The sequence below is a fragment of the Paramormyrops kingsleyae genome, chromosome 25, assembly GCF_048594095.1.
Source record: "Paramormyrops kingsleyae isolate MSU_618 chromosome 25, PKINGS_0.4, whole genome shotgun sequence".
Classification (NCBI taxonomy): domain Eukaryota; kingdom Metazoa; phylum Chordata; class Actinopteri; order Osteoglossiformes; family Mormyridae; genus Paramormyrops; species Paramormyrops kingsleyae.
Window position 1 is genome coordinate 3,112,766 of NC_132821.1, and position 12,835 is coordinate 3,125,600.

The 12,835-nt window shown below is 39.1% G+C and overlaps 1 long non-coding RNA gene across 5 annotated transcripts in view; it reads right to left on the minus strand.

Annotated features, from left to right (window-relative positions):
* Positions 1-11,492, minus strand: part of LOC140582785 (uncharacterized) — a 31,984-nt gene extending 20,492 nt beyond the window's left edge. For 2 of the 5 annotated variants that reach the window (XR_011985565.1, XR_011985561.1), the window contains exons 1-6: positions 11,351-11,492; positions 8,280-8,470; positions 7,948-8,040; positions 7,711-7,866; positions 5,387-7,557; positions 4,808-4,962 (exon numbers count right to left, since the gene is read on the minus strand). This is a non-coding gene — a long non-coding RNA (uncharacterized lncRNA). Of the gene's footprint in view, positions 1-112; positions 154-4,807; positions 4,963-5,386; positions 7,558-7,710; positions 7,867-7,947; positions 8,041-8,279; positions 8,471-11,350 lie in introns of all 5 variants that reach the window. The other 3 variants (XR_011985564.1, XR_011985562.1, XR_011985563.1) reach the window with 3 other exon arrangements.
* Between the last annotated feature and the right edge of the window lie 1,343 nt (positions 11,493-12,835).

Genomic DNA, 12,835 nt, shown 5'->3' on the forward strand with positions numbered 1-12,835 from the left:
CTGACTGTATATTTATGACTACTTAATTATTTAAGATACAAAAATTCACTAACTGAAAATATTAAACAATTTCAAAATTAAATGTGAATTCAATGAAAAATAATACACAAACTTCATTGCTTCCCAACGTGCCGTTTAATTCCCAAGAGGCATCTGCAAACAAAAATTAATAAATTTCAGGGCTTCTTTATGTTTCAAAAAGTTCAATTTAAGACTAAAATCTTTTTAGACCTCTTTGGGGACAATGTAAGACATTTCACATCCATACTGGCAAAAAAGTATGAAGGATATGAAACTAAAATAATCTGAAGTTTTAATCAAATTTGATTTGTAGGTGACATGAGGGAAAGGTGGGTGATTAACCGACGTTCGATCATTTCAGGAGAATGAGGTAATAGTTATTTTATGTTGTCCAACTCCTGTTTCTAAAATGGTTTATGTGGGTCCTTAAGTCTTAAACTATCTTATTTTTATAGTTCTTAATGTATTGAGCATGTCTTATGAACATGCTTTTTAATGTTATGTAAACTTTACCTCTATAATGTTGCATTAAATAATGTGACACCTGTGAGCTACTTCAGGCAGCCACACTTGAGTCCTGCACTGCATTCACATGGCACTTCCTCTCATTGAAACATAAATCTAGCGCATTAACCATGGCAGCAAGGCAGAGCACTGGTGTTGCTTTGACACCCGGGCCCAAGATGACGGTGCATTTTGCAGGTCCAGAATACAATTTACTGTAGGCTTTGTGTAAGTTTCGCTCAGCGTCATCAAGGAGCTGCATGACCCAGCTACAGACAGCCGTTTAGGAAATGTATTTTGTATGGTTATACTGTAACATTATATCTTGCCATACAAATGTGCTGCAGCTGCACTCAGGGTGCACTGTTATTGTAGCAGGGTATGACATTAAATGCTAAATGTCCTTTTCCCAGGGTTTCTGCAGGTTTTCTAAGAGTAAATTTAAGACTTTTTTTAAGACCTTTTTAAGACCAAATAAAGAAAATTTAAGGAAAAAAAAAATATCGTAGGGAAATTCATATGAATATATTATAATCATAAGAATTATGATATTATATTATAATCATAAGAATATACGTATTCTTCGGCCTTCCAATCGCACTACATGTCTAAATAGCGCGCTTTAGAAGAAAGGGTTCATCTGCGCATGCTTGTCAAGTTCTTCTTCGGGTTACTGACAGATGAAGCAGCACATAACGCCATCTACCGTTCAATGAATATTGAGCGATCTAAGCCATGTAGCACAGAAATTACGCTTTCGCTTCTCTTTAAAATCAAAACACATGAGGAAACAATCCCTCACAAAAATTTATGCCATGATCATATGAATTTAAGACTTGCTGGTCTGATTTAAGACCTTTTCAAGGCCTTAATTCACGGAAAAGTGATTTAAGACTTTAAGACTTTTTTAAGACCCGCGGAAACCCTGTTTTCCTTTTGGAGGTTAGCAGCTATTGCTCAGAAAATACGATTCCACATACTTACTATGTTGTGAACACGAGTCAAACCTCAGACTAAACAAGACAACCCAAGTCACATTTTTAAAATTGAACCAAGTGCAAAAATCTTCAAAGCTAAAAAACACACACAGCCATAATGCTTCTTCCTTATAAATTTGACCTCAGTTGAAGCCTCTTTGGCTCTTGCACGTTCTTTCCGGCCACCTCCAGTCAGATGCCATGTTAAACCAACGGACGGTGTAAGAATCTCTCTCTATCTGCTACACTGTATTTGAAAGCTTTGGTGTAATGCAGATCAGCTAAGGAAAAAACAGCTGTGTCAGTGATTAAAATATAAATTTTAATTGATCAAAATTGGTCACGTGAGGCGTAACTTGAGGAATTACTACTAGGGGTGGCACGGTTCACAAAACCCACGGTTCGGTTTGTATCACGGTTTTAGGGTCACGGTTTTCGGTTCTGTACGGTTCTTGTTATTTTTTCTTTTAATCTTTAACACTCCAGAAATGTACTTCAGCATATGATATATAGTTTAATTATCCACAATTTAGGATACAGTATTAAAAAAGTTATATCATGTAATCATGCATAAACTGAATTTGACTTGACTTAAAGCACATTATTAAAATTATTAAACATTATTAATCCCAGAACAGTAATAAAATAAAAGTCTTGTCTTAACATAAATACTAAAAGAATAGATCGCTTTAATCGCTATTACAGTTGGGTATGGGCACGCGGTCTTATTTAGAAAACATACAAAAAGAGACGCATATAATGTTTAATCATTCGTTTTGTATTTGTCCGGTCCACGGGGTTAATTGGGGATCGTTAAAATGATAGATCACCTATCTTGATTAAGCCTGATTCGGTTATATAACGTGAAAAAAATTGGTATTAATTATATTGAATGTTCTTGAGTAATCGATAAAATCAGTTTCTGTGTATGTACAAGACATCAATCTGTAATAGTGCAAAATATGTCCAGTTGATATGTCTAGTATGATCATCTGGCAATAGCCTGTAGGTCTGTGTGGTCAGACACTGTGCAATAAACAGAATTTTTAGGAACATGGCAAATGTTCACATTGCAGCATGGAAGCAGGCTTACTGTTACAACGCTGACCGGGGAAGCAGAGGCGAGGAGACCTAGGATCGGGGGAATGCGGGGTTTAATGAGCAAAAGGAACACAGACGAGCGGTAAAGCAGAATTACAATATAATGACCGGACTGGAGAAAGAAACGGAAATGCGGACTAAATACAATGGAGTGATGACAAATTTGACAACAATCAGGAACAGCTGGTAAACACGGGGAATCCACACAGGGTTAACGAGGGGGCGTGGCACACGGAAAGACCGGACGATCGAGGCATGACAATCACTGGAGTGCTTTGTCACAGATAACTTAATTTTCTTTAACAAAGTGCCTAACCGCACATTAAATAAAGTCACACAACAAAGGCGCACAACAGTGTTCAGATGTTGTGCTATCAGTTGGCTGAAATTTAAACGTTTTCTTCAGAGACGGTGGTAACGCCGAAAACACGAGCTAAACGCAGCAAACGAAAGGCTACCTGAAATTACTTAGCTGGCTGAACTTTTACCGGAACTACATCACACCGCTCTGTGCATATAGCCTATTCTTTCGCGCGAAAGGGAAACACACTGACGTCACATACGGGGCACGAGGCTACATTGCGCATGTCATGAACCGTCGAACCGTGCGACGCATGCATGCTCCGAACTGAGACAAGCGAACCGAACGGTTCGGTTTTTTTTCATGAACCGTGCCATCCCTAATTACTACACATGATGAATTACTTCATGCTTTGCCTTTCTGTTTGCAGGGACGGAGTTAGAGGTGTATGGACTCATGCTGTTTTCCTACATTTGCTCTCCAGGGCTATTTTTTTTACAATGAGTTGGTGCATTATATTTTACCTGTTGTGTATAATCTAAATAGACTCAACTATCAGTCAACTCAAAGACATGCGTGACCTAATGCTGAAATAAAACATAGCTGCCCAAGAAACATTCATAGCCAATTGTCCAATTATGTCTGAATTCTTGCAATGTTGAAATGTTTAAGAACATAAGAAATTTACAAACGAGAGGAGGCCATTCAGCCCATCAAGCTCGTTTGGGGAGAACTTAACTAATAGCTCAGAGTTGTTAAAATCTTATCTAGCTCTGATTTAAAGGAACCCATGGTTTTAGCTTCCGCTAGACTAGCAGGAAGACTATTCCATACTCTGACTACACGCTGTGTAAATAAGTGCTTCCTCAAATTTGTTTTAAAATGTTCTCCCGCTAATTTCCACTTATGGCCACGAGTTCTAGTATTTAGACTAATATAGAAATAGTCATTTGGCTGAACAGCATCCAGACCCGTTAGAATCTTATAGACCTGAATCATATCCCCCCTTAGTCTCCTTTGCTCAAGGCTAAACAGATTCAGTTCCGCTAACCTCTCCTTATAAGACATTCCTCTAAGACCAGGAATCATTCTCGTAGCTCTTCGTTGCACCTTTTCTAAGGCAGCAATGTCCTTCTTGAGGTATGGTGACCAAACCTGCACACAGTATTCTAGGTGGGGTCTTACCAAGGAATTATATAAGTGTAACATCACCTCCCTTGACTTAAACTCCACACACCTAGAGATATAACCAAACATTCTGTTTGCCTTTTTTATTGCTTCCCCACACTGGCGAGAGTGGGACATGGAAGCATCAACATACACACCGAGATCTTTCTCGTAATCAGCTACCTTTATTTCAGTGGAACCCTTAAAATATCTGTACTGTATATTTCTGCTCCCTGCATGGATTACCTTACATTTATCTGTGTTAAATTTCATCTGCCAAGTATCAGCCCATTCGCTAATTAAATCCAGATCCCGTTGAAGCCTCTCTGCTGCTAGATTAGTATCTGCTACACCGCCCACCTTGGTGTCGTCTGCAAATTTAACCAGTTTACTGTATGTATTCGTGTCAATATCATTAATGTAAATTAGGAACAATAGTGGTTCTAAAATTGAACCCTGCAGTACCCCACTATGAACGGAGGCCCACTGTGACATTGTGCCTCTTATAACTACTCGCTGCTTCCTGTCAGTTAGCCAGTTTTTGATCCAAGCTGCCACAGTTCCTAAAATCCCTGCAGCTTTAAGCTTTTAAAAGAAACACAAACTCATAGTTAAAAAAAAACAAAAAAAAAACTGATTAAAAAAAAAGTAGTATCTTTGCCCTATGTACCATAAAATAAACAGCCCTGCAGGAAAGGTGTCTAATACCCAGCTTCTGTGTATATACCATACTTACTGATCAACAAACTTCTTGTATGCATTTCTTTAAAGCACTTCTTCCCATTAACTCCTTTCCAGTTTATTTTTTTGGCTACTGCATCTGAGAAAAACCTTGAAAGTATGTTCCATGTGACTTAGTGTTTGTCCTTCTGTAGTACCCAGAGCAGAAATCTGAGAAGAGAAAAATATTTCATATAAAAAGGCAAAGATAAGTATACAGTCGAACTTCGTTACAACGTACCTCGGGGGACATTAAGAATTTGTACGTTATAACCATAATACGTTGTAACCAAGTCCCTCAAAATGAATGATAGAACACAAAATGTATATAAAAAAAACTTTTAGAAAACGCCCCTCAAGTTGACACTATGACATACAGCTTGTGTAGTTTGAAGAATATAATAGGAACTATATTCTTCAAACTAGGTTAATATCAGTTACTCATAGACAGCCGACATATGTCACGGCTACGTCACGCGGCCCAAATGCCACACTTAAGGAAATGGGGCAGTTATAAAGCAACCCTGCTTCAACCCAATGGGTAACCTAATCACAAAGCTCCCCCAATAACCCTTGAAAGCCTCGACTACGCCACCTGATGTTGCAATAGGGCACCAGGACCCTCCAATTTGGTTCAGACTGGTTGTGCTGGTATGAGTCGCTCCACACACCCCAACACCTGGCAGTTTGCGTTTTACCACTTTATTTTTACAGGGAGAAAAACACACACTTAAAAAGGATGCCAAGGCTAGCCAATGGCATACAAATACATAATAAAAACTTCATAAAAATCCGTTCAGGATCCACTATCGAATCAGCGGGGCCAGGCGATGTCCGTGCAATAAATGGTCCCCACTAGCCGGGTCCCGTCCGCCCGAGCCTAAAAGGGGCGACACACAAACAGGGCGAGCAAAAGCAGATTCCGCCAAGGCACAACCCACAATACCTTATAGGGATACCGAGTCTCACAGCAAAAAGCACGCTACCACACACTCATAACCCCCACAGGGCACCGCAATAATAATCGTACACGCGAATCGAAACACCCGTACACACCCACTACAAAACACCATATCGCGGTATCCACTACAGGGAGAATTGATATCCTAATCTCTAACACCCCTTAACTACTTAGCCCTAAGACGGAGCCCGGACCAGGCGCCGACCCGATATATGGATCTATCCAGGCAAACAAGGTTTCGGCTTAACTCACTGCGGGGGGAGTGCCCAATGACTCTCCCCCGCTCCGACGTCCAGGCGGCTCCCTCTCCGAAAAGCGCCTTGAGACACGATCGCTGCGTCCCTTCAGTCCCAGCGTTATCTTTCTCACCGGCACCCCTCTCCCCTGTGTCTCCTGGGTGTCTCTTCCGGGTTCTCTCGCTCCCAGTCCTCGGAGTCCGCGATCTCCTTCCGGGGTGCTCCGCTATCCGCCCTCCGATATATGCTGATCCTGGTCTCCCGTCCCGTGTCTCTCTTCCTTTGTTGTCGTCTCCCTTTTTTCTGTCATGCGGTCGTCCTCCTTCACTTTTCAACCAATCCCAATTTCCCACCCATTGTCCAGCGCCGCAATTGCCAAGGCAATTAATTAGTCCAGCGATCCCGGCTCACACACCAAAGGCACGAGGGTAAAAACAAAACCCCACATGCCCATAACGCCCATGTAACACATAAGCTGGCAGTGGATTTTGCGTTATCGTTCAAATCGCCTTACTGTAACCTAATGTCAAACCGAAATTATGCACCTGTAAATGATTCAATTGGCTGAAATAAATTTCGATACATGTGTTAGACATCTGTCTTTTGTTAATTTCTTTCACTATATGTCACACAACTACCCCAATAACCACACAGTTTCAGAACTTAGTTCGCATCGGCAGTATAAGTCTGCCATGTATAATTCTGAATTATTTCCACCTTGTCGGTCAGCGAAATCCGTTTCCTTTTAGCAGGCATCTTGCTTGATATGCGGCAGCATGACACCATGCAAAACCATGAAAAAACGGGGGCTGCATGCAAGGAGTCCGGCTGGCGTGGAATGCTTCGTGAGGATAGGTTCATACAGTTAGGCGTTGCTAAGTGATGTAGATGGCCGGCAACAGCCGATTCTGAATTGTGCGCACGCTCGGAAGATGAGGCTGTACGTTGTAACGAAGGTCAGTTTGCCTATTTTCCTCTGAAAATCATACGTTATATCGAAGTTTACGCTGTAAAGGTATACGTTCTAAGCGATACCGGCAAATGGAATAATGCATTACGCGAATTCGGGACATAGAAATTTGAACGTCGTATTGGTGTAAACGTTATAAACGGGGTACGTTGTAACGAGGTTCGACTGTACATACAAACTGTGAAAACCAACTGTAGGAGCTCCTGATTGTGCATCAAATCATGTCATACAAACAATTCAGGGTTTATCTGAACGTTAAACCTAATTTATTATTCGGTTTTGCTGTTTTCATGAACTATGTTAATGGTAAACGATGAAAGTAGTCAATATTCAGAGATCTGATACAATATAAGCAGTATATTGGCACAGTAATGATGCAGTTTTATTTACATTTTAAATTATTTAAATTAAAAAAGGTTACAATACCATGGTTTGCTTAGCATGCGAGTTTCTTGAATCTTTAAGCCACTCCTCCAACTCCTCAACTTCAGACATGGTGTCTGTCGCCATACGTGCAGCGAGATTACTAATGGCAGCAGCAAGCTGCATCTGCTGTACCTTGATATGTTCCAACAGTGTTAGGATGTGCAGTTGAGCGGCTACAAAGAGTTGGGAAAGTATTTAATTAAAATTGTTGATTTAGGTTTATTACATATATATTCATAATGTGGTCAGAAGGACAATATTATCTACCAAGTTCTTTTAAACATCGTTTAGTCACAGACTCAGTTTTCAAATTGAAAGAATTTTACCAGAGCAAGGAATAGGTCCAGTGCCTGTCCTCCCCAGTCTAAACCTGGGGTTAAATGAATGGTCCTGATGTTCATCAGAAAGAGGTATAGCAGAGACCTGGCTCATAGAGCTTGAGGGCATGTGAGAGATGGGGGTGACAACTGCAGGCACTGGAGCTGGAGAGAGGCAAGTAGAATGCATGCAAGTGATCGCTTTGATGAGCAAAGCTTTATAAAGTAATCATAAAAGTATAGTACCTGTGTAACGACCGTGTTCAGAATGTCTAATGGAGAAGTGGTGCAGAGGACTGGAAGGCATGCCAAATGTCGTAATGGGGGCAGGTGGTGCAGCTGTGAAAAATGACAATGATTAGAAATAAACACAGCCATATAAAAGAATTCACTATCATAGCAGTAAATTAAACAACTTTCAATGACTCGTCTGGCTGAGTTCTGCTAAGCACATGTAGTTACAGTAACTGTCAGTCCTTCGGAACTAAGCTGACTGAATAGTTATATTAATGTTTAATAGGTGGATATTCGCATAACCGGTGCTTACAGAATGATTCAACGAAAACAAAGGAACATACTCGTAAAACAAGGATATTCAGTATGCCTCAGGTTTAGCAGAGGTCCAGTAGAGGTCTGGCAAGCTGAATCAGATGGTATGTCAGGAGTAGGTGGAGGAATAGGTGGTGCTGGTGCAGAGGAGATATTGCTGCATCTCCTCTTTTTACCCACTTCTAGTTCATTGTCCGAGTCTGTATCACCAAAAACTTGCCTAACAAGCAAAACAAATCACAGTCAAGCGTAGTCAATATTTTGGCATGAGTAAAAACAGTCAAAACCGACAGACTCCTTGTATCAAACTTGTTCAGTTTGTTTAAACTACATCAATAAACTGCATTAAAATGAGTAAGAACTGCGTAAATTCAATCATACATTAAATATTCAATTAGTCTACACCAGTGTTACTCAAACTTTTTCAGACCAAGGACCACTTTCTCAAAAAAAATCCTTGTTTCATACTATCTGTGTATTTTTTTTAGTTAAAGTTCAATGCTTTTACTGCTTTTTGCTTCTTTTCACTTAGCCTACTGACCTGACAGCGGATGTTGTTTAGGAGACGAAATTGGCGGGGTTGATAGGCAACAATTTAGGCACTGCCAATTCAGATTTATTTTTAGCCTACATTTATTTTTATACATTTTTTAAAATAAAATGTATACATTTTTGTTCCGAGAATAAATTCGCTTTACCCTTCAGTCAATGTTAGGTTAGGTATTTTTTTTTAGAGATGATATCACTTCACGGACCACTTGAGGTCGCTCACGGACCACTAGTGGTCCGCGGACCACACTTTGAGTAACACTGGTCTACACTATAGATCTTATCAATGAATCCCTGTGTCATTTGACCTTTGAAGTTGTGCAGAACTAATAGCCACACTACACACTACCCTTTACTTAATTATTTGATAATTATGGAATATTACCATAGCAGCACAACACCTAGTATGTGCTCTTTGGTTAAATATATCTGCCTAAATATTCTTATATTTTCAAATGTTGCCTATGTCTCACACATCAAACCTTGGCTTCATTTTTCTTTTCCTAATCACTTCTACTTTGTCGTCTGTTTGTAACTCAGACGTGTTACAGGCCCTCAGTTTCTCTCTTGCCTTTCCATAATCACCTGATTAGAATTCACAAAATATCAATAAATGCAAACTCACACGTAAGAAATGCTTAAATGTATCACTTTACACAAAGTACACAAGCAGTTCCATTTTGTGGCATAATCTGATCCTTTAAGTAATGCTGTTTTCATGCATGCAAACTCCAACAGGAAGGCTACAACCTTACCTGTTGTTGTGTCTTACAAAGCACATTGTTTACACACTGAGCTCTAGTTGAACTATTATTTCCTTTGGGTCACTATACTAGCTAAGTAGTTTATTAAGCAGAGTACATTTTTTAAAATTACATTTCAGCAATAATTTACACTGCTGTCCTTTTCTTTGAAAAGAAACTAATGCCAAATGTAAAAAAAATATATTAGTATAAAGTGTTCCAACTCAACCTAGTACCGACTTAAATTTATATAAATTAAGGAATACATTATTGACATACTAACAAACATTTGTATACATCAAATAAGCAAATCTTGGTAAATCAAATTGATAATTAGAATTTTAATTATATTCATTATGCAGTCTGTATATTTCAGAACACAGTTGAGTTGAATTTTGTCTCTACAAGAGACAAGCCAGTCCCTGGTTCCTCACATTTTTGTACAACTCTGTTTATGCATTCATCACTAGTATAATTTGGCCACCAAGTGACACCATCCTCAAACCATGACTCAGCAATAACATTAACAGTCTTTGTTTCCAGAAATTCAACGACTATAAAAACATCTTAAAGAAATTGTTATACATTTAAATACATAATCCATAAAATATTGCTACTTTTTTGACACTTTTGAATCCTTCAATAGTCATTTCATGTCTTTACATTCTGTGATGAATTCTATTACAAGCAGTCTGCCTTTTGTTGCAGGGGTGTACAAGATTGAAATACAAGAGCGCAAATCTCTGCGTGGGTGCACAAAGCTAAGTGCACAAATCAATTTCACACCACCACAGAATTCTGTCATAATAATCAATGCATATAGCCTACCATAACAGTAAGGTATATAAGCAAATAAACTTACTGCAATGAACTCCTCCGTGCACTGAGATTCTTATTTATTAACGTTTAAACGTTTTTCCCCCAATTTGTATTGTATAATTGTCAGACAACAGTTTTACACGGTGGTATTTCTACTCTTTCCAGATAGCTAGAATTATACAATAAGAATAAAAAAAACAACACTTACCCTTGGATATGTGGCCGAACCTAAGGCCACTTAAAATTAATAAATTGTTTTACATGACTAAAACTTCTAAAATATTGTTGAGTAGGGGATTTTATATTTTATATTTTTAGCGAAAAGACGAACGGCAACAGAGATATACTAAAACTAGAAAAGTTCTCAAACAGCTCGCGAAGGGTAACATTACTCGGTATATTGATGCCCTGCCAAGATTTTAATACCGTGGGCCCACACACAATCTGACACCCACGGCGGCCATTGAGAGAAACACAAGATGATTTCAAACGACGACGTTAGTTGTTAAACTAACGGTAGATGGCGCGCGTGCGTATTGACGATCTCTGACAGTTTTTGAGGTGAAAAAAAACGGATTTTTTGAAAAATATAAAATATTAAAAAAAATCGAGGCGGCACCAAAAAAATTGAGGCGGGCGGCCATGTAAAACAATTTATTAATTTTAAGTGGCCTAAAATGGAGACAGTGTGCTATTGAATGTCAAATGTTTCTGCACATTTTAAATCTACTAATCTCACCTGAAGAATACAATTAATTGAAATAAAAACATATTTCAGGGTATGATAACTCTCAGTTGTCTTTTATTAACCGACCCACGCTTATTTTAGTAAGATCGCTATAGCTAACACAGTCTCAGATGCCGGCTAACAAGCTAGTGATAAGTCCAAAAAAATTAAGATTAACTTAACAATTAACGACCCGCCATAATCAAAAAGGCACTAATTGACTTCTAGCACAGTTTGACCGCACTATGTGACTTGCACGTACCTCAATGAAGCGGTTTCCTCGAACTTTTCCTGCGCCTTGACCCTCGCTGTGGTGATCTTGTCAGATTCTACAAAATGAAGCTTCGGGAGCTAGTCTCGCGGATCCGGCCCATAGCTGCTTTGATTCTGCTGACATTATTGCGTTCCCGCCACTCATGGGCGTAAATTCCGAGGAGGACGGAGGGGACATGCCCCCCCCCCCTTCCGAGGGTTGTCTCCCCCAAAAAAAAATATATAAAAAAAATCTCACTCTCTATTGTGAAAAATATATGTATGTATATTTAAAATAATTGTGTAAGTAAAAAAAAAAACAAACGCAAAAAATGCATTTAGAAACAGTTGAGTTCCCCCTCCCCTTCCTCACAGTGGTTTGGCCCACTGCCTGCTTTCCCAGTTCATCTCACCTACTCTACACACACGAGTCAGGTGTGTGGCTGCGGTTCAATTGATGTTGAATTCCAGTAAGTAGGGTATTTTATTCACTTTAAATAAAGCGATTCTCTTTAATGTAGTTGATGCAGACTCATTCATAAATTAGTTGCGGCAAAAGTGCTGATTATCGATGTAATTTTCCATGAGTCTGCTATATTAGCGATTAAAATATTACTTATCTAGTTAACGTTAGCTTGTTTACAATAGCGTGTTGCATAGTGCACTGCAACTAACACGCCAAAGCCGTTTCCCATGCATTGTTTTATTTGTGACGACTTGGCATAATGTTAACGTAACATTAACGGCCACAATTAGCATATTGTTTAGCTGTGCATTTACTAAATAAGGGGTGAGGATAAAATGCGGATTCCGCCGGATTCCGCCGAACGTAAACAAAAGGAGGAGCTCAGCATTGCGGTGCAACTGCGCAGTCAGTACAATACGGTTGTCTGAAATCGTATTGTTCTTAATGTTAACATTAATTTCATTGTTAATTTGTTAAACATGTGAAAATGTTCTATATATTATCTGTTGAGCGTTCTCTGGTCGAGGATAATCTGCATTTTTCCCCTCTCTTGTCCCGTCAGACAGACGTGGATGTCCATGGCTACCAACGTCACTGTTCATGGATGCCTGTTCCTGACGAATAAAATAAATCATAATAAATCAATAAATAAATATGTCTTTCACCAAACATGTCAGTATTTTATTGTAATTCTGTATTTCTGTAGGTCTCACATCCAAGCACTATTGAACTGTTTTGGTGTTATCTGATTAAATTTTCTCATATAAGTACAGCTATACTGTACAGCTTGAAAGCACTCCTGTGACATATCTACGTAGAAACGTGGTTGCCACTGTACAAGCCATTTTATCAGAATTAATACACGAAATAAATAAAAGAAAAAGGATATTGCAATTAAAGCGTCTGTTATATTGAAACATGGAAGTGGCACGTAGAAATCCTGCCCTGGGACATGTGATATACTGCCGGAAAGCTGGCAATTTGTACTATACGAAAATTCATGAAAGTGCCCGGGGCAGGATTTCTAAA